The sequence below is a fragment of the Ictidomys tridecemlineatus genome, chromosome 11, assembly GCF_052094955.1.
Source record: "Ictidomys tridecemlineatus isolate mIctTri1 chromosome 11, mIctTri1.hap1, whole genome shotgun sequence".
In the NCBI taxonomy this organism is placed as follows: domain Eukaryota; kingdom Metazoa; phylum Chordata; class Mammalia; order Rodentia; family Sciuridae; genus Ictidomys; species Ictidomys tridecemlineatus.
In genome coordinates, this window is record NC_135487.1 from 2,794,985 (window position 1) to 2,816,372 (window position 21,388).

A 21,388-nucleotide genomic window follows, 5' to 3' on the forward strand; every position below is an offset into this window, starting at 1 on the left:
CAGACGGGGTCCATTCCCCACTCTACGTTGAGTAGCCGTGACTTGGGGCAGGGACGTCACCTCGCCCAGCCCTGTTTCCTGTCTGCACGGTGGAGGTGGTCAGGGCTGCTCCTGGGGGACAAGTTAGCTTGGGTGCTGCTCCCTGGCGGGACAGGAGCCACCAGGCCAGCCCTCAGCTGCACCCCCCTGGCCTCCAGAGGGCTTCTAGAGCCCGCAAAGCAAACCCTGCACTGGGCTGCTCCCCAGAGGCACGGGGTCAGCTGGGCCTGGTCGGGCCAGACACGTCCATCTCAGGGTTGACCTCACAGCCACCGTCCGACGCTGGGCTAGGCCCACCCAGCAAGTACTCCTATGGACGGGGCCTTCTCAAGACACCGCAGGACAGGCCAAGTCCATGACAACCAGTAGGCTCATGGGGAAACTGGGTGACGTTAGCACAGCCCCATGTCTGGAACCACAGGGCCCTCTTACACAGGCCACTGCCCCCAGACAGCACTCTCCTTCATGCGTGGCTCAGGCCACGTCCCCAGGCCACATCCCCAGGCCACGTCCCCAGGCCCTGCGGTGCCAGCAGCCTGGGGTCACGATGCAGCTCCAAGACGCTGGTCGCATGAGACCCCTGTGTCCTGTGGTCACCGAGCAGACTTTGTGAGGCTGCACTTGGGTCAGGTGAGGAGCTCGCGGGGCCACCCAGAGAGGGGCGACCTCCTCTGTGATCAGACCCTCCAGCTTCTCTTCAGCTCTCTGTGTGCAGAGGTGGGTGACGGTCACAGATCCCTGTCACGGTCTCAGAAGCCACGTGTGAGTCCACACGGACTTCTCCTTTCAACCTAGGGAGCAGCGCCAGCTGCCCCTCTCAGATCTGGGGCCTCCCCTGAGACCCCAAGATGACGGGAAGCCCAGCCCACTTCAGCGTCCTCTCACACCTGGCCTCGGTGCCTCTGGTCCCTCCGTTCATGACTTAAACTACTGATACCACGTTTTCTGGGAGGAACCAGGACTTTTAATTTAATCCCGCCTGAGAGACAAGAGGGGATGTCACCGCCACTCACCTGATCACCATGATGTCTGCCACTGGAACAGGACAGTATCTTCAAAGCCCCGAGCTGTCATTTGTTGAAGAGGTGCCAGACGGAGGCTGCTGCTTGAATAAAGCCAGGGTCGGCTCCCTTCCTGTCAGGGCTTCCCGTCTCAGAGGCACTCGGCTGTTTCTGACTCATTCTTCAGATGTCCCATGTGTGCCACTGAGGCTTGGGATACCCCCTGTGCCGTCCTCCTGCTTTAGTGACTCCCTCAACGTAGGCCTCTGCCGTGTGTGGGTGTGGGTGTGTGTGTGTGGGTGTGTGGGTGTGGGTGTGTGGGTGTGTGTGTGGGGGGGGGGTGTGTGTATGTGTGTGGGTGTGTGTGTGGGGGGGGTGTGTGGGGGTATGTGTGGGTGTGTGGGGGGGGGTGGGTATGTGTGTGTGGGGGGTGTGTGTGTGGGGGGTATGTGTGTGTGTATGTGTGTGGGTGGGTGTGGGTGTGTGTGTGTGGGTGGGTGTGTGTGTGGGTGTGTGTGGGGGGGTATGTGTGTGGGGGGGTATATGTGTGTGTGTATGTGTGTGTGTGGGGGATGGGTGGGTGGGTGTGTGGGTGTGTGTGTGTGTGTGTCCCTGTTCCTAAAATTTGAGGGTGGAGGAGAAAGGTTCCTAAGAACACCTAGATACTCTAACCTAGACTTGGGGAGGTGAGACTAGATGGCTGTTCATGACAATGGTGGTGATGGTGACGGTGATGATGATGGCAGCAATAATGGTAATGGCAGTGATGATGGTGGTGATGGTGACGGCTGTGGAGGTGATAGTAATGATGGTGGCGGTGGCGATGGCGGTGCGTGACCACAGCGTGTCGCGTGGCTCTGAGCCCTTTCTGTGCACCCTCCCACCGGCAGGCGCTGTGCCTAGCCCCATTTGTCAGCATGGTAAGGGGATTTTCAACCTGTCAAACTCTGAACTGCTTCGCCTTTAGGAATGAAGTAAGAAACCCCCGAGTGCCCTTTAGGAGTTACTGGGACTTAGATAACACCTGCCCCGAGATGTGTTGGGAAGTGACGGCAGGAAGTTCCATGAGAGGCCCCAGCCAGAAGGAGAAGAAGGCAGGCGAGGCCTCTGGGAGCCAGCACAGAGCCCGAGACACCAGAGTAGCCAGGGACAGGTAGGAGAGGCCACCAGCCTCCGGGGAAGATAGGCCTTTGTCAAACACAGTGAACCCCTTAGGTAGCACCTGGCTGGTAGCTCGTGCTGATCAGCAGGACAGAGTCCTTGCAGAGGGGTCCCTGGAAGTCGTGTGTGAGCAGGAAATTGTGCCATCAGCTCCGTACCTCACTGGGCTCCCAGCATCTCGGCGAAGGTGACAACTTTATATTATGGCTGGAACACTCTGCACATCCAGAGCTAGGAGACCAGAGAAATGATATTCCCAGGCTTCTCTACCCCAGTGCACGAGCTGCGGTCCCCACACCCCTAAGTGGATCTAAGCACTTGACAGCAGACTGCAGGCCCCATCGCTCAAAAATAATACCCGCTGCGGTCAGGAGACAGCGGCAATCCAATAAACCAGCAGCCAAAGTCAGCAAGATCATAATTTGGAAATTGTTCTCCCCCGCCCCAGCCTATTTCACAGACTTCAAATTCATCTGTCTAATCTCTTATCTGAAGCTATGAAATTGTATTTCCCTCTTAATAGGCTCACCAGTGTTCTAGATGAATAGTTCAATAGCGGGCGGCACAGGAAGCAGCAGGCATGCTAAAGAGAGACCTGAGCTCCTCCCACCGCGGCCCGAGCCGCCCGCCCCGCCGTGCCTGGAATCTCAATCAGCAGCACCCAGGCTGGACTCAGGAGCCAGGGGCAGAGTGGGTGTTGGCTGCCACCCAGCCCGGGGAGCTGTGAAGAGCGGGTGGCAGGCAGGGACAGAGGTGGGAAGTCAAGCGGCGTCCCTCCGGGTCAGACCCCCTTTCCTTCTCTGTGTTCACAAAATTGAACTTGTCTCTCTGGCTCAAGCCTCCCATGCTCCCCAGGGCCCTAACCAAGTGGCCCAATCCCGAGCTTTTACAATGGGCCCCCCGGGATCCTGAACTGGCTCTCGTCTGTCCCACTCAGCCTGGCGCGCGGAGGCTCCCGCCTCAGCCGTGGGCTCCTGTTCCCCCAGCCTGGGCCGTCCCTCCCTCTGTCTTCCCCAGGGTGACTTTACTGGTCACAGAAGCTGGAGGGGGAGACAGGCGCCCCAGGAACCCACTAAAGCATCAGCTCCGCTCACTGAAGTGGGTTGGACGGCGGCACCCAAAAGATGTCCAAGTCTCAGAACCCAGGACCTGTGACCGTGACCTCATTGGGGAAAAGGGTCTCATCCTGGATTAGAGTGGCCCCTGCTGGGATACAGGGATCCCTGTGAGGAACAGCGGAGGGAGAACTGACATGCACAGGGGAACGGGTGCCAGGGAGCCTGAGGCAGAGGCAGGAGCAACGCAGACCTGAGCCCAGGACTGAGGCCCGCAGCCGGCGGAGGCTGAAGCGGGAGGGGAGGCCAGGGACTGCTCCTCTTCAGACCTCTGACTCCTGAGCTGAGGAAGAATGAACAGCAGTGGTCTGAAGCCACCCGGTTGCTGTTGTGTGTCACGGTGGCCCTGTTCCTGGTGGCCCTGCTCCCATGGCGGCTGAGGACCTCAAGCCCTCCCTGCCCTCAGGACCTTCCTGCCTTCAAAGCCACCCGCAGCAACTTCACACCCATTTTTCCCTGAACGGTGCACTGACAGGACCTTCCCCTTCCTTACGTCCCCAGGAGGGGTCCTCTCGTCCTGAGCCTCTGGGACATTCCTGGGCTCCACTGGGGGGCTCATGGACCCTGTGGCTCTAGTGACAGGTGGCGAGAGGAGCTCTGGGGACGGGAGGGCAAGTCCCTCCAGAGCATCTGTCAGGCACCAGGGGCGGGGGCGGGGCAGGAAGTGGCTGTCAGCAGGTCAACAGTGCCCAGGAGGGCCCTGCCTGCGGGGACAGCAGCTTGCCGACGGCTGGGCTTCTCCCTGTGGCCTCTGCCCCTGTGGAGGCTCCCGCGGGAGGCAGCGTGCCTGCTGTCGACCTGTCCTGGCTCTTGCTGGCTGGACAGCTCTTGCTGGCTGCACTGTGTTCCGCTCTGGTCTGGACCCCACCCAGAGTCCCTGGGGCCAGGAAGACATGACCCGCCCACAAGCACTCCCGGCCCCAGGAGAAGCACCCCTGGCCGCGCTTCTCTCCTAACCTTCCTCCCCCATCGTGGGTGAGGCCCTGTCTGCTTCTCTGCCATCCTAACCGCTGGGCGTCAGGACCTCCCAGGTGCAACTGACTGAGAGGCAGAAATTCTAAGCAACGGTGGACAAGCAGCAGGTGGCTGGGCTGGGCTGAGGGTCCAGCTGTCAGGAGCCAAGTCTGCGCCCAAGTTCCCTGCGCCTGGCCTGGCCTGGCCTCTGCAGCCTGACCACGTGGGCATGATGGGGAGAGCTGAGCTGAACAGGGTGGGTCTGGGCTTCACCCTGAGGGAGGCTGCAGGTGCCAGGGTCACTAGGGATCAAGGAGACCAGGAGAGCGAGAGCACCATGTGACAAGGGACATGAACAACAGATCAGAGAGGGAAATGGTGTCAGAATCTGCAGAGCCGAAGCTCATCAGTTAGCTCAGAGGACAGGGGACAACATGGAGGCAGGTGTGAAAGCCGTGAGCGGGGACCTGGGGTGCTGTTGGGAGGGAGCAGGCAGTGAGGGTGCGGAGGTCTGCAGGGGGAGCAGGCCTGTGCGTGGAGGGCTGTGCAGAAGACAGGAGCAGCTTGGGAAGTCTCCCCTGTCTGGCAAAGGGGGTGGCCACGGAGTAGACGGGGGAGACCTGGAACTCGGAGCAAGCCCCCATATTCATTCTTGCTTAAACCTGCAGGGAACCTGCTCGTTGGGAATGCCTTAGGCCCTGAGTAATGGAAAATCAATGTAAAAATTGACCAGTGCCGTCTCCGGGAGGCTTCCATCTCTCACGGTCCCCAGGAAAGTGCTGTATCTCCAGGCATCAGATCTGCCTCGAGGCAGAAATCAGGAGCATCCAAGAAGACTGATGTGTGGATCAGCTCTGCGGTCAGCACCGTGTCTCCTGACCGCTCTCTGGTGCATTTGGGGAAGCGTCAAAGTGAGATGATCTAATCTCCATTCAGACATAAACCAGGAGCGAGGGGCAGGGAGCCCGTGCTGGGTTAGCTGTCTTGTCTGCCAGAAGGGTGACCCTGAAGGGCAGCAGGAACCTCAGAGACCCAGAGGGTCCAGTCTCAGAAGCCAAGGGAGAAGGGACGGCACCTTGGGCAGAGAGGCCAGGAGCTTGACCTCTTCAGGCACAGGAAAGATGGTGCTGGAGCAAAGCACTGAGCCCGTTCTACAAGAGAAGAGGGCCAGGAGCAGATGGGGTGGGCAGTGGAGAGTGGAGGAGCACAGACCAGGGGGGACAAGCAGGAGGGGAGCTGCAGGCTCAGGAGCAAGAGGGTGCAATCTCCAGCAAGGGGGTGGAGGCTGTTGCTGGGTGGAGGAGCCGGCCTGGCCATGGTAAGAGGGAGACAATAATGCAGGAGCCATGGGTATCCAGCAGGAGACATGGAGGACCAGGGGAGAGCTGGCCTTGGAGAGCCATGCCTCCATCCCCGTCAAGGAAGCAGATGAGTGAGTCTGCAGACGTTTTCAGAAAGGGCCACCTGGTGAAGCTTGAGCTCAGTCCTCCCACAGAGGAAGGCAGAGGGCAGGAGTCAGCCTGCAGGTCACCAGGCCAGAGAAGCCAGCCTCTGGGAGCTCCACTGTCCAGGTCACCTGTGCCTTAGTTCCTCTGGGGACCTACTTAGAAAAGAGAACCATAGGTACAGGGGCTCTGTGACGTGCAATGGTTATGTTCCCGTTAACCCAACTTAAGTTGAAAATACTGCAACCCAAAATACACTTAATATACCTGACCTACTAAGTGCCGTCCCTCGCTGAACCTTCTACACACTCGGAACGTGCACCTCAGCCCTCAGTGGGCAATCGTCCCACACAAAGCTGACTTCCTAGTAACCCCTGTTCTACATGCAGGTGGACTTTCAAAAGCCTTTCACATACTGGAGAGAATGTGTGGCACTTGTCTTGCGGAGTCTGTCTGGTTGATTTCACTTGGCACAATGTCCTTAGTTCTCTCCATGTTATTTCAATGTCAGGATTCCATTCTTTATGACCCAAAATTATCCCATTATCTCACATCCTTTATCCGTTCATCCACTGGTGGGTACCTAGGTTGATTTCCTTCTTAGCTATTGCGTTTTGGTATCAGAGTGTTTTAGTGATGTATTTAGTCCATTTACATTTAGTAATATTTTATGAAGGTTGAGTTTGACTCTACTATCTTGGAATTTTGCTTTTATTTATCCATTTTGTTATTAGTTTTTGTCTTTTTTTCTTACTTTTTTAAAATTCAGTCCTGGAGATAGAACCCGGGGGTGCTTACCCACTGAGCCCTGTCCCCAGCCCATTTTTTATTCTTTATTTTGAGACAGGGTCTCACTGAGTTGCTGAGGACCTTGCTAAGCTGCTGGGCTGGCTTTGAACTCACTATTCTTCGGCCTCAGCCTCCAGAGCCACTGGGTTTACAGACACACACCACCGCACCTGGCTTTCCTACCTTTATGAGTGAGTCACATTTAAAATATTTCATTTTATTTACTGTACAGGTTATACCCCTTTGGGGTCGTGTCTCTGTGGTGAATCAGAGGTGCAGCATCCATCTTTAAGACAGCACATTCTGCCTTCAAGTAACAGCGCCTGTTTCAAGAACAGGACAGGAATCTCACCACAGCATGAGCCCAGATCCATTGCTGTGGGCAGTTCTTCTTTCCACACTTACTTGTACGTACACTCCAAACCCCACGATAAATAATTCTATTTTTGTGTTAGGCAGTCAAGGTTCTTTTAAATTTTTTATTTTGTATATATTTACTAAGAGAATGGCATCTGGTGCTTCCTGGACATTCTTCGTCCCTGGTCCTCCTCCTCCATGCCTGCCGTTCTACCTGCTCTCTCTCCACATCCTTCCACGGCCTGAAGAGCTTTGGCTTTTGAGCCGTCTAGTCGATACTGAGTGACTGCAGCTCACCTCTGTGAAAAGGCACCTTGAGTTCGGAATCAGTCTGCATGTCTGAAGAGGCTGTCTCCATGGGCAATTCTAGATTGGCAGGTCTCCGTGCTTCTGGGCCACCCTAAAGGTGACATTACACTGTCCTCCCAGCTCCCACAGTGAGAAATCAGCCATCCTCTTGCTCCTCGGTGTGATACGCGTCTTCTCGGCTCTCCCTGTATTTAAGATTTGCCTTTTGTCTTTGTCTTTCGTCAGTTTGAATGTGACACGTGTGACTGTGGTTTTCTTTGTACCTCCCGAGCTTCTTGCGCCTGTGGCTAGTGACTTTCATCAGCACTGGGAAGTTCTCCGCCTTCCTCTCGGACTCTTTCCTCTGCCGGTCGCCTCTCCTCTCCTCCTGGGCTCTGAACTCATGCATGATTCTATCCACAGATGGTGGGTTGCCTTTCCCCGTCTCTCTGAGTTGGAAGCTGGGATTTCCCGCGGGCCCGTCTCCAAGTCCACGGAAGCAGCGCTGTGTCGGGCCAGCTTCCTCTGAGCCCATCTCGCGAGCTCTGCTTTTCTGATGCTGTAAACATGCAGCCTTTCCCCTTGCTTTTCTGTGCTCCTGTGATGCTCAGGAAAACCCCCCTCTCTGAGCTGTTTTGCTGTTTATCTTATAAATGTTTTATTCCAGGTGAGTTCAGATTTGCAGAAGGTCCCGTCTGCACCCCACGGGGCCTCTCTGGCTCCCTGGCTGATGTGGTAAATCATGTTTTATTTACAAAACCTCGTCCATTCACTTGTTCATCACCTGTAGGTGATGGAGCTGACCCGCGTGGGCCAGACCACGCTGCTTATAAAACCTGAAATTCTTCCCGTCGGCTGTAGACTCTGCTTTTGTTCCCCTGAAATTCACACATTGAAATCCTAAGCACCAAGTTGATGATATGAGGAGGTGGAGACTTTGGTAAGTGGCTACGTCATGAGAGCGGGACCCTCATTAATGGAATTTGTGCCCTTCCTGAAGGGACCCCAGAGATCTCCCTCACCCCTTCTTCCATCTGAGGCACAGAAAGAATATGGTCACCCATGGACCAGGAAATGGGCCCAAAGCTGTCAGCACATTGATCCGGGACTTACCAGTCTCCAAGACTTTAAGCAATGAGTTATTTTTGTTTATAAGTCACTCTTGCTCTGGTGTTTTGTTGTAGTAGTATGAGCAGACAAAGATGCCAACTAAACTTCTACAGAAAATAAATTCTAACCCATTTTCTAAGCTAAAAACTTACATCCCATCTGTTTGTACATTTATCAAAAGTAATGAGCGCATATTGACAGAACACTCTTAACTAAACATTAAACTACTTAGTAAGGTGCAGTTGCTCTTGGAATTTACCAGTTTCCCCCCTAAATGTCCTATTTCTGATCTCAGCATTCTTTCTAAACATGTGTCTCCTTAGTCTCCCTCACACTCTCCAACACTGTCCTGACCTCCCCTGTCTTTCATGACCTTTATATTTTCGACAAACATTGGTCAGTATATTTTATAGACCTTCCCTGTGTTCACTGGCTTCCAGCTACTGTAACAAACACCAGAGATGATCAACTATAAAGAGATCGGGTTTTGGGGGCTCACAGTTTCAGAGGTTTCAGTCCATGGTTGGTTGCTCTGCAGCTCTGGGCTGTGGCGGGCAGACCATCATGGTGGGAACATGTGGTAGAGCAAAGCCATTCAGCTCAGGGAAGGGAAGCGAAAAGGCGGGAGGGGCTGAGGCCCCACAGTCCCCCCAAGGGATGCCTCCAAAGACCTAAGACTCCCCACTAAGCCTTAAGGTCTCCACCATCTCCCAACAGTATCACCAAGGTTGGGGACCAATCCTCCAGCACATGGACCTTGGGGACATTCAATATGCAAACCACACCAGTCCCTCAATTGGGATGTGTTGCTGTTTCTTCATGAGGCTGGGGCTGTGGGTTTTGGAGAAGTGTGAGGGCTGCAGAGATGGAGGGCTCCTCTTCCCATGGTATCAGGGGCATAGGACAGTAGCGTTACTTCCCCTGGTAAAGTGAGGCCTCACCACTGCATAGTGTTGCCAGTTTCCCACGTAAAGCTGATGTATTGTTCCTTTCTCTGTCCCCTAGAAGATGTTTGCTAAATCAAACTCATACTCAAAGGGAGTGGAATTGCACCTTGCCTCCTGGGGGAGAAATACAAATAGAACCCATGGACATGTGTAACACCACCAAATCTCAACAAAACTCTGGTGGGAGATCCTTTGAGGCCACGTAGATATCCTGCTTCTCATCAAAGTTTTGCCCTTTGTGAGCCCTCAAATAAACTTTTCCTCCTGTAAAATTGTTCTGGTAGGGTCTTTTAGTCACAGCAACCAAAAAGTTGGCTAAACCATAAATTGGTACCAAGAAGTTGTTGCTTTGACTAACCTGATGTGGTTGAGAATGTTTTAGGAGCTTTTTGGAATTGGTGGGAGGAATTTTGAGATGTGTAGCAGTGCGAGCTAGAAATGCTTTAGGTGGTTGCATGTTATAAGTGGAGATTAACGGCAGATTCCAGTGGGAGCTCAGAAGACCAAAATGGCCAATAGGACCGTGGACAGTGAAGACAGGGCTCAAGAGCACTCAGAAAAGGAGGACTCTATTGCACTTGGAGTAGAGCCCGTTTGTGTTATGTTCTGGCTGAGAAGTTGTCTGCATTTTTTTCCATGTCCTAAGACTTTCTGTGCAGCTGATTTTAAAAGTGATGGACTTCTTAATATGGTGGAAGAAATGCCTAGGCAGCAGAGCATTCAGGAAGTGGCATGGTAGATTTGCTGGTAGCTTTTAGCCATGTTTATTTTAATATTCAGGAGAAGAAAGCAGAGCAGAAATATTTGAAAAACTTGAACTTGAAAGGCAGGAGTAAATCTGGGGCTAAGGAAGGTGTAGTTGTTAAAGACATTATGACCACTAAAGAAAAGCTAAAGACTTTTCCCAGAGACAGTGCGAAAGACAGCTTGAGGGCCTTTCAGGAGCTGGCAAGACCACACCCACTCAAGCTCAAGGAAGTAAAAGTGAAAACAATCTTGGGAAGAGACCAGTAGGGCACCCTTCTTGCACAAGGGGGCCTGGGAAGTTTTCATGCTCAACTACCCAGGGACTCAGAGGCCACTGCAGCCAGAGTCCTGAAAGCTTGGCTGCTGCTCAAGATGGTGGCAGACTTTGGCATCAACCAAGTGGTGCTGGTTCTGCAGGAATTCAGGATGCTGGAGCTACGGGGTCTTGGAGAATTCCACCAAGATCCCAAAGAAGGCCTGGGAGACAGAGTGCAGCAGGGTCAGAGTCCCTGCAGGCACCCCTGGAAGTCAGAGCGTGGAGATGTGAGGAGGAAGCCAAAGCTGCCGTGGAGACCCTTAAAATTAAGAAGTGCCAACAACATGGGGATCGTCCTAGGAAAACTGCAGGAATTGGGCAGAGACAAGCCAACAGAGAGGTCCCGGGGACGGCCACCAACAAGGCCACGGGGAGGAGCCACTCAAGCCCTTTGGAGAGGACATGGCGCCACGTGAGGAGCCCCATGCTGAACACAGAGCTAGCTACAGGACCTGTCTGCCCAGCTGGGTTTCTGACTTGCCTTGGTCCCATCCCTTCTTCCTATGCCCCTAATTTTGTGAATGGAAATGTTTACTCAGTACCTTTGTATATTGGATCCCTGTAAATTGCTTTTAATTTTACAGGAGCTCACAATGTGAGATTGCCTTGAGCCTCGGGGAAGGTTTTGGGCTTGAACTTTGAGCAATCTGGGAACTGTTGAGACTGTGGGGCTCTTGGGAATGGGCTAAATGTATGTTTCATTGCCAGATGAGTGTGAGCTTCTGCAGGCCGGGGCGCAATGTTAAGATTGGGATGTGCGGTGTCCCCCAGAAGCTCACATGTGAGACAATACAAGAAGGTTTGGAGGAGGAAATGATTGGGTTATAGCCTTAACACAGTTAATTAATCCCTAATGGGATTAATGGAGGGGTAGCTGGAGGCAGGTGGGGTGTGGCGGGAGGAAGTGGCTCATGGGGCCATGGCTATGGGGTATACATTTTGTATCTGGAGAGTGGAGACTATTCCTGATCATCACGTGAGCTGCTTCCCTCCACTACAGTCTTCTGCCATGAGGATCTGCCTCACCTCGAGCCCTGGGGAGTGGAGCCGGCCTCCTATGGACGAAGACCCCCGAGACTGTGAGCCCTCTAATAGACTCTTCCTCCTCTGAAATTGTTCTGGTCGTCTTTTAATCAGAGCAGTGAAAACGCTGACCAAAGCAATCAGGGTCACATTTTATTGCTTCTTTATACGTCCCAAACTACTTTCTTGTGTGTCGAGCTCTCTGTATAAACAACTCTGTGGACGCAAGTCAGCAACATTCACCACAGGACAGTGTGTCCCCTTGCCTCAGGCCACTGCCCAGGTGTTGATCCAGTCTGCCATTCACAGAGACCTGGGCTGGGCTGGGCTCTGGTTCCCTCCGTTTGCCGCCAGATGGAATCAGTTGGAAGCAAGTTCAGGTCTTTGTGCAGGAAGGACTCCGGGAGCCTATAACCCACGGCAGGTCACCAGCGGTCCCACCCTGGGGACGCCTCTGCTTCCCACCTGGGCCAGCTCTTGGGGCGCAGGGGAGTTATGTCCCCAGTCCTGCCCAGGTCTTCAGCCCCTGGGGACACCTCTCTGCCCAGAATGCCTTGGGGCATGTCCCTCAGCACAATTTCCCGAGCCTTAGCCCTCAAAGATGCCCAGGCAGCCTCAGGTGGCGGACCCCTACCGGGGCTAGGAAGCTGCGATTCCACCCAGGGACACCCGAGGGCCAGCTGCTTTCCCCTCCACCTCCTCCTGTGGGAGGCCACAGGGAAGGGGCAGCAGGAGTCCTCTCCCAGGGAGCTCTCCACACCTTCTGCTCTTCTGGTCTCTGCTGTCCCTGAAGTCCCAGCTGGATTCAGAGAGAAAACCATGGTGGTGTCGAGCTGGCGAAGGCCAGCATCTCCACGCTCTCTGTATTCCAAGCAGCAGTGTCCGTGGGTCTGTACACAGCTTAAACAATAAGCCCCACCCCTTTACGAATGTCGGAGAACTGCAGCCTCAGCCCAGATCTCCTGGTAATGGGTGGGGGGATTCAGCAGAGCCCCCACCGGGAATGGAGGAGAGGGGCCGTATGCTGGCAATGCCCTCTTGCACCTGCCCCCCCAGGGCAGCCCACACGACCATGACAGCAAAAACTCCAAGAAGCGCGTCCAGCAGGCACCGGATAGGGAGAGGGGCACGCCAAGACTGACCCGCCTGTCTCAGTTCATTTTCATGAGGGGTGTTTGAAGCGCGCCTTTAGGATGCACATTTCACAGACGTGGGAACCAGCCTTGGAGAAGGCGGGTAGACTTCCCAAGCAGAAAACGGCGGATCCAGGACTCACGTGGGTCTAAATGGCCTGTGGCTGCCCCTCCCTCCGTGACAGGGCCCACACTCTATTGACACTTCCTGACACTTCATGGCTCTCCCTAGGGGAGGCCCTGGATTCCCTTCCCCTCTGGCTAGGTCCCCCCTCCCCTGTCAAAGAAAGCTGTCACCCAGGGACGTTGCTAAAACCTGGTGTGGCTGTGTAGGAGAACGCCGTGGTAGGTCAGCACAATGGGGGAGGCAGGGCTCCAGCTCAACTCGGAGCACAACACCAGCGAGCAGCCGCAGCTCAGGGCCAGGGCAGGAGGCAGGGGATGGAAAATTTAAAAGGGGAAACCTCAGGGGACAGGGATTCTGCTGAACCCAGCAGGACTCCTGCTGGGAGGCAGCCCAGGGGGTCGGACATCGCCTGGGGTGAGTGGAGGCTGAGGAGGATATGGAGGGTGGGGCGCTAGGCTGGCCCCTGAAGAGGCAGGGTCTAGGGCATGGGAATTGGGCCATGAGGAATGGTGGTCCCGGAGCCACTTGGTTCTCACCCAGAGCAAGCCGTGGGAAAGGGGCCACGTGTGCTGCCGACATCATTCTGTTTCTCCTCCGCCACGAGGCGGGGACACAGCCAGGCAGCCCTCACCAGAGGCTGAACAGATGCAGCTGCCCAACCTTGGACTTTCAGCTGCCAAAAGTGAGAGCTAAGTAAACCTCTTTTCTTTACCAGTCCCCGGCCTGGGGTGTTTTATTACAGTAACATACAATGGACGGACACCAAGGCAGATCTTAGAGCCAGCTGAACTCTTGCCGCTTTCTCCCATCTCCACATCCAGAGGAAAGCCCAGCGTGGAGCCAATGCCCAAGGAAATCTGTTGACCCCAAGGTCCCACCAGAGCCCACCCCTGAATGAGGCTGCCCCAGGTGACCAGCAAACTCCCCCTCCCCCATGGCCCAGACCCTCTGCCTGCAGTGGAGGAAGCAGGGCCCGCAGCTCCTCCAACTCCGTAACCAGATGTCTGTGTTCCTTTTCCTCCCGCCCTTTCTCTCCCCTTCCCCCTGTATTTCTATTTGAGCAAAATGTGTTCCAATGTCCCTGTTGCCCCGCTAGGGACAGAAAGTGCCTGTAACGTCGTTGTAGCAGTTGGTGTAACATTTCGAGACTGAATGCAGCATCCGTGTCTGTTTGCCGATCAGAATATCGATTTCCTCTGGAAACGAAATGTCACATCCACGAAATTCAAGAAGTCGTAGAGGAAGAAAGCAGCCGGGGGCGGCGGGCTCCCAGGGCCTAGCAAGGCCATTCCTCCTGCTGCTGTCACCAGGCCAGCACTGCAGGCAGGGGCGGACCAGGGGCCAGCTGTTGTCCTGTCTCATTCCTCCCCCGTGGTCGGCTGTTTGGATGCTCTAAAGGAGCAGACCGTGTGGTCTTTGTTTACGGCCTATTTGGAGCACTGAGCGTCTTCTCTGGGTGCCATTAGGCTGCACAAACAGCATCTGCCACAGAAGGTGGCAGACGAGGGAGTAGCACCGAGTCTCAGGGATCAGAGTCCCGATTCCCCCAAGCAGGAGGACCTACGGGGGCCAACTGACTGGTATCAGCTGGCCTGCATGAAGTTGTGGTGACCACTGTAGAAAGGGCAGCTGAGCACGAGAGGGCAGGCCCAGCAGCGGGCAGAGCAGTCCCTGTCCACTGGCTTCTCTGTGACGTTGAGCAGGACCTTGTGTTCCTGGCCAGGAGGAGGCCCACAGATGAGGCCGTGAGCTCTGGGCAGGCCCGGCTTGTACAGGCACCGATGGGAGCGTGGACAGGTGTCCACCCAGGAGCCTGCATGGGTGTCCACCCACAATGACTGCTAGGAGAAGACCAGTGTCCCGTCCCTACGATGCAGGCTTCTCAGGCCTGGGCTTCCCCACACAGGCCCCTGGACATTCTCCTTCTGTGTCCCAGGCTGCAAAGGACGCTGGGCCAAGCCACCGGCATGCTGTGGACTTCTCGGTCCTCACTGTCCTTGTCCTTACACCTGCAAAAGACCCTCGTGAGCCCTCGCTGCTCCTTGCCCCAGAGGAGACGTGGTCCTGGCCTTAGGGCCTTCCCGAGGCAAGGTGGTGGGGTGTGAGATTGGGAGCTGGGTGGCCCGCCACCACCTGCCCCCTGGGAGTTAAGCCATTCCGGGCTTGGAAGATCTCCTCTGCTTAGTTAAAATACTGAAGGCAGCACTAACCCAATCCCAACAGAACCAGTTCTCCCTCCAGCCACCCATCAGGACAGAGTTCCACCCCTGGACAGCCTCTGGGAACGCTCTCCTCCAGCGTCACCCATTGGACTGTTTAAACTATGAACCAGGCAAAAGAACCGAAGCCATCCCAATGGGACAGAGGACCCCAGCGGGCCCCACAGTCTACAGAGCCCCGGAGAGAGCCGTCCAGCCCTCCTTCCCCTTCACAGCGGTTAACATTCAGCTTTTTTGCAAAAATCTTGCTGCCTGTGACAATACCGTCCAGTGGGCTTGAGCTCAAACATCGAGCTCTGCTGACCCCCAGAACCAGGACCCCACAGGCCGTGGTGGGCTCCAGCTGCAGGAGTGGATGGACCAGAGCCCGAGCTAGCTTCTGGTCTGTTTCCCTCCCTCGGCTGCCCGGCTTGTTATCCCCCAGCTCTGTCCCCAGGCGTCACGAGGGGCTGGCATCCCAGAGGCACAGAGTGGTACACAGCACCAGAGGGGCTAGCAGCCCGAGCTTCCCCAGAGAACACTGGAAACAAGAAGGCAGGCGGGCGGCCGGCTTGCTGCGGACTTGCCTCCCAGAACTCGGGGAGGAGCTGCTGAACGAGGGCTGGACCCTGCGGCCGGTGCCTGCACCCAGCTTCCCCACACCAGCACTTTTCTGAACCTGGTGGCGACGCTCAGTCCTCACTGTGCCACATCTTGACAGAGACCCCTCCCTCTGCCTGCAAACTCATCCCTCCCCCTTCCCACCTGGGGCTGGCCCCTGCCCAGTGCTCGCTGCCCCCACTCCTCGGCTGGCTGACATCCTCCGTCCCCCTCGCCCTAGAGCCCCCGCCTGGTGCAGATGCTCCAGCATCCGCGCTCACGCCCCTCACCCCTCGCGGAGCCTGTCTGGGCTCCAGTTTTAAACACCAGGTCCGCACCAGTGACATCAGGGTTCACACCTCCCGGAGCCCAGACTGCACCTCCGTCTGCCAACCCAGCACCCACCCAGGCTGTGACGGACCGAGTCTCCAGGGCAGACAGTGGAGGGGACGGGTTTTGTTCTGCCTGTGACCAGGTGTGTAGGAAGAAGAGGTTCTTTTCCCATGTTCATGGACAAAATTGGAGAAGCTGCAGAGAGGGAAGAGAGAGCCTGCCCAGGGCTGGCCACCTCTCGGACACTGTCACTGTCCGCTGTTTACAAATGGCAGCGTCCTGGAGAGAAGGGATGAACAGGAGACAGGTCAGAGGCCAGGGCTGACCATGGTCAGGTCAGGATTCTAAGACCTGGGGGAGGACTAGAGATTGCAGGCAGTGTCCGCCCATAACGCGCCTTAAGAACTGTGTACGTGGGTCTCTGTCCCGTGCCAGGTGCAGAGCTCCCACCCCCTTACAGTTTCCTGGGTGACGGGCACATCTGTTCTCGTGAGGCAGCTCTTGGAGGGCTCCCAGATGGGGCCTGGCCACTAGGAAGGTCAGCGGGATTAGAGGCTTCCCACTCCAACTCCATCCCCAGGGCAGGAGAAGGGCTGGAGACGAGGCAACCCGTCACGCCTGTGTGCCTGGTCCTTGAAGTCCTTGGAATATGGGGCGTCTTCTGGGCTGCTGGCCATGGGAGGTGCCTGGAGGGCCGTGCGCCCAGAGAGGGCATTGAAGCTGCACCCTGCTGCGCAGACCCTGCCCAAACCCCGCCCACGTGCCTCTCCGTCTGGCTCCTCATCTCCCCTTTCGTAACGTGCTCCCTAACTCTCAGTAGTAAGTGTTGCTGGACTTCTCTGAGCTGTCCCAGTCCGGGGTCTGTCCCAGGGTTGTCCCCTGTCCCGAGGGCTGGTTCACCCTGATCTGTAGCTGGCCGGTCAGGAATTCAGGAGGCCTGGGCTCGCTGTGGCATCTGAAGTGGGGGCAGCCTCCAAGGGCCCGGTCCTCCACCTGTGGGGTCCACACTAACTCCGGGTAGTTAGGGTGAACTGAACGTAGGACTCGCACCCAGGATCCCAGAGCTGGAGGACTGGCTGCTACGGGCAAAACCCACTCTGAGTCAGAAAGGAGGTACTGCCAACAGAGGAGAGTGTGGCCTCCCATGGCCCCACAGCCCTGCCATTGCCTCTGAGCTCCTTGGTCCGGGAACAGCACGGGTCTTAGGAAAGAGTCACAGGTCAGGAGCGTGCAGAGCTGACATCCAACACGAGGACTTCAGGCCAGAAGGCAGGAGCTGTCACGGGTCCCTGGGACTCGCCCCGCCCCAACCTTGCAGTCGCCTGTGCACACAGGGGCTGGGACGCTCTGTCACACCCAAGGGCTCCTCCTCGGCTCAAAGCCTCAAACACAAACACAGAAATGCTCCCCGGTGGGTAGGACGGCTCCACTTCCCGGGTGCACCTCACACCAGACCCCACGCAGCTCCACAAAGGCTCGCCAGGCTGGCTCGGGACGGAGAAGGGTCAGTCAGCCACCCGCAGCCTCGGGTCCTGCTCTCCTCTGGGGCAGCGTCTCCACAGTGCTGCCCGCGAGCCCGTCAGTGCCCCTGAGGCTCTGGCACCATCTTGACACTGACGAGCTCCATATCACACCTGCGGCTGCTGAGATCCATCAAGATCTCTGCTCCCAACACCAGATGAAAGGGAAATGGTCACTCATGACCTTAATTTAAATGTGTTGTTTCAACAGAAAAGAACAGAGCAGAGCTGTTTCTCGCTGCTGCTCTGGGTGTGAATCAGAGAGTCAAGCGCTCTGGCCAGGCTGCCTTCTTCACGAGCTGCCCCTGCCCTATCTGGGCCTTGACGTCCCTCCAGCCTGGAGGAGGACGGAGCAGGATCCGCTGCTGCCCGGTGTCTTATCAGCCCCTCGGCTGACCAGGCCCTGCCTCTCCTGGCTGTGGCTGTGCTGAGGAGGGTCCGCTCAGCCTCCTTCCCCCAGCACCGCCGGCTCTGTCCCTGTCTGACACCCCCTGAGGGCCATCGGGTCCATTTCCTGGACCCACTTCCAGGTGCCTCTGTTTTATCTCTGCTCAAAGGTGATGTCTCCCAGAGGGGGTTTGGTCAGCTGTGAGACTAAACAGGAAAACGGACAACGGCAGCAGGGTATGAACTCACGTCCCTGCAGCAGCCAGCCCTGGGGCCACCCCACCCACATCGATCAGCCCAGGGGCCACCCCCCACATGGTAATCAGCCCAGGGGCCACGCCCCACATGGTAATCAGCCCAGGGGCCACGCCCCACATGGTAATCAGCCCAGGGGCCACGCCCCACATGGTAATCAGCCCAGGGGCCACGCCCCACATGGTAATCAGCCCAGGGGCCACCCCCCACATGGTAATCAGCCCAGGGGCCACGCCCCACATGGTAATCAGCCCAGGGGCCACGCCCCACATGGTAATCAGCCCAGGGGCCACGCCCCACATGGTAATCAGCCCAGGGGCCACCCCCCACATGGTAATCAGCCCAGGGGCCACGCCCACATGGTAATCAGCCCAGGGGCCACCCCCCACATGGTAATCAGCCCAGGGGCCACGCCCACATGGTAATCAGCCCAGGGGCCACGCCCACATGGTAATCAGCCCAGGGGCCACGCCCACATGGTAATCAGCCCAGGGGCCACGCCCACATGGTAATCAGCCCAGGGGCCACGCCCCACATGGTAATCAGCCCAGGGGCCACCCCCCACATGGTAATCAGCCCAGGGGCCACGCCCACATGGTAATCAGCCCAGGGGCCACGCCCCACATGGTAATCAGCCCAGGGGCCACCCCCCACATGGTAATCAGCCCAGGGGCCACGCCCCCACGGTAATCAGCCCAGGGGCCACCCCCCACATGGTAATCAGCCCTGGGGCCACGCCCCACATGGTAATCAGCCCAGGGGCCACGCCCCACATGGTAATCAGCCCAGGGGCCACCCCCCACATGGTAATCAGCCCTGGGGCCACGCCCCACATGGTAATCAGCCCTAGGGCCACGCCCCACATGGTAATCAGCCCTAGGGCCACGCCTCACATGGTAATCAGCCCAGGGGCCACGCCCCACATGGTAATCAGCCCAGGGCCACCTGCTGTGAGCCGGACTTGTTGGAAGGTGGGTGGTCACCCCTAAGAGCAATCCGGGAAGCCACATAACCCTGTACTAACCCCCCTAAGGGCCAGGACTGGGTTAGTCTCTGGCCACTCCCCTTATTTTTGTCCCTCTTGCAACTTGGGGCCCATCAGAGGAGGCCCAACACGTGCAGCTGCCCAATGTCTCCACCCTGCTCTCAGCCCAACGCGTCCCCAGGACACTGCCTCCAGTAGGTCCCCAGAGCGTCCCTTTCCGGCCATGGAGCTCCAGCCCCTCTGCCAGCCTCGGAGCCTCGGCCAATTGGAATTGATGGTGGCATCTCCCGGGCCACAGCAAGCACTGAGGGAAGGGCCTCTGCTCGCCCTCCTTTGGGGGTCTCCGCATTTCCACACCTTTAACTGGCTTCGGTGTCCATCCTGGGCAGCACAAGACGTGCACAGACTCAACCACGGGCAGGAGAGGATGCGGTGGCTTCCGCCCACCCCGGCTCTTGGGCTCACTGACAGCCCTTACTGGATTTCACCACAGAGCAGCTCCAAGGGTCAGCAGCAGAGGGTCTCAAACCAGCCATGTCCCCCCAGCCACCTCACAGGGCAGCGGGGGTCCTGGCCGGCTCCTTCCCAAGGCCACCGCTGTCATTGGTCCCCACAGAAGATCGTCGGGAGCTCTTCTGCTTTGTCTTTCTAAGCCACGTCCCTCCACCTTCCTCTGCCTCAAGCAGCCGCTGTGGGGAGGGACACCGGGCAGCTTCACAGGCAGCAGAGCAAGAGCGAGGTGGTGCCCGGACTCCAGGCTCAAGTTTCCAGAAGAGGCTTGTGCTGCCCTTGACCTTCACGGAGGCTCCCAGCAGAGCAAATGACCATTCAGAGGCACAACTCCTTCCCCTAAAGACCTAGCCACCTACAGGGGACCAAGTCCCACACGCAGACATACAGACGTGTTGAGCACCTATGCGCACACACACACATGCACAGGTACAAACAGGCACACACACTTGCACACATACACACCAACACGCAAATTCACACATACACAATGCAGACAGTGTGCACACCAATGCACACACACACAAGCAAGTTCATGTACACCCACATGCATGCACACATGTGTGCACATGTATACATATGACCATATGCGCACACGTGTGAGCATGTAACATGCAGTACACATACGCTCGGGCACATGAGCATATGCACACGTGCTCATGACTCACAGACTGCTGCACTCACATGTGCATAAGCATGTACACAGCCTCGTGCACACACAGGCCCACACCTCCACCCACAGGCATCTACACACACAAATGGACGTGTGCTTGTGCACACACACACTTTTCCATTGTCCCTGGGTCACAGCATACACGAGCCGTGTCCTTTGCCACCTCCGTTTCCCCAGCCGTCTTCTCCAAGCCCCTCTCTGGAAGAAGGTCCTGTGGCCTCTCTCATGGCCCCACGTCTGTGGTCAGAGCATCCACACTGGGTGGACATGCGCTGACAGCCAGAAGCTGCCAACCGGGCGGGGCAGACCACGTGTCCAGACGTCGTCGTCTTGGGCCCCAAGTCAACCACCGTCACCATTTGTCAGAGCCGAGAGACGGCCCGCCCCGGCTCCAGCTCCAAGCTCACTTTATAAATCCCTGCTTCATGAACTGACCTTTGACTGGCCGTGTGGTACTGAGTTACTGCGCAGAGATCACCTGCCAAAATATTATCCTTGGCACCGTCCCCGGGGAGACGGATGCGCCGTCGGCTGAACTGACTGCTGAGGCAGCACCTGCTGGGCGGGGAGCTGCTTTTCATTTATTAGGCTAAAAAGTGACACGTCTGCCTCGGAGGCCGCGGGCTAGGCTGGAGGTTCTGAGTGCGCGCCCATGCGTCCGTCCACCCACCGTCCTTGATTTACACACTGTAGGGGTGAGATAAAGACAGGGTTCGGCACACTTGGGCAAGCCCAGGGAGAGGAGGTGGCCGTCACTCCGGAGGCTCACGGGGTCATGAGTGAGCCAACACATGCCACCGAGCCACCTCTGTGACACTGGGAACAGGACATGAGCCTCGGAAGCGGAGCGGCTTGGGGGCAGGTTGGTGGAAGCACAGGGTCCCACAGGATCCCTCGAGCCTCCCTGGAACCTCAGAGCAGTTCCCCTCCCCCCTGCAGGTGGCCTTCCCTGGCTCCATCTTGCTGCAGGTGGAACCTCCCATGGCCTGCTGTACCCAGGGGTCCCAGACCACCAGACGTGGCCTCACAGTGGGGGCTCGGGAACGGCTTGCACATCTTTGCAGGATCCTGCTCATCCTGAGGCTGGGCCACCACTGAGCCAGTGCTTCTGCTGTCCTGTCTGACTCTCTTGGGTGTCGGGGGGGTCTTGCCTGATGTTCAAGCTCCCTTCATGCCTGTCCTGTGCCCCCAGTCAGTTATTTCCCCTCTGAGTGCAGAGGACCCTGTGACTTGCAGGGGCAGAGATTCTGCCAATGTATTAAACTCTAACTTTGACTCAAACAAGGATGATTCTCTAGGGTGGGCCTGACCTGATCAAGGGAAAGTCCTTACAAAAGGGTCTGGGGTCCACTCTGACATTAGACTCTCCATCCAG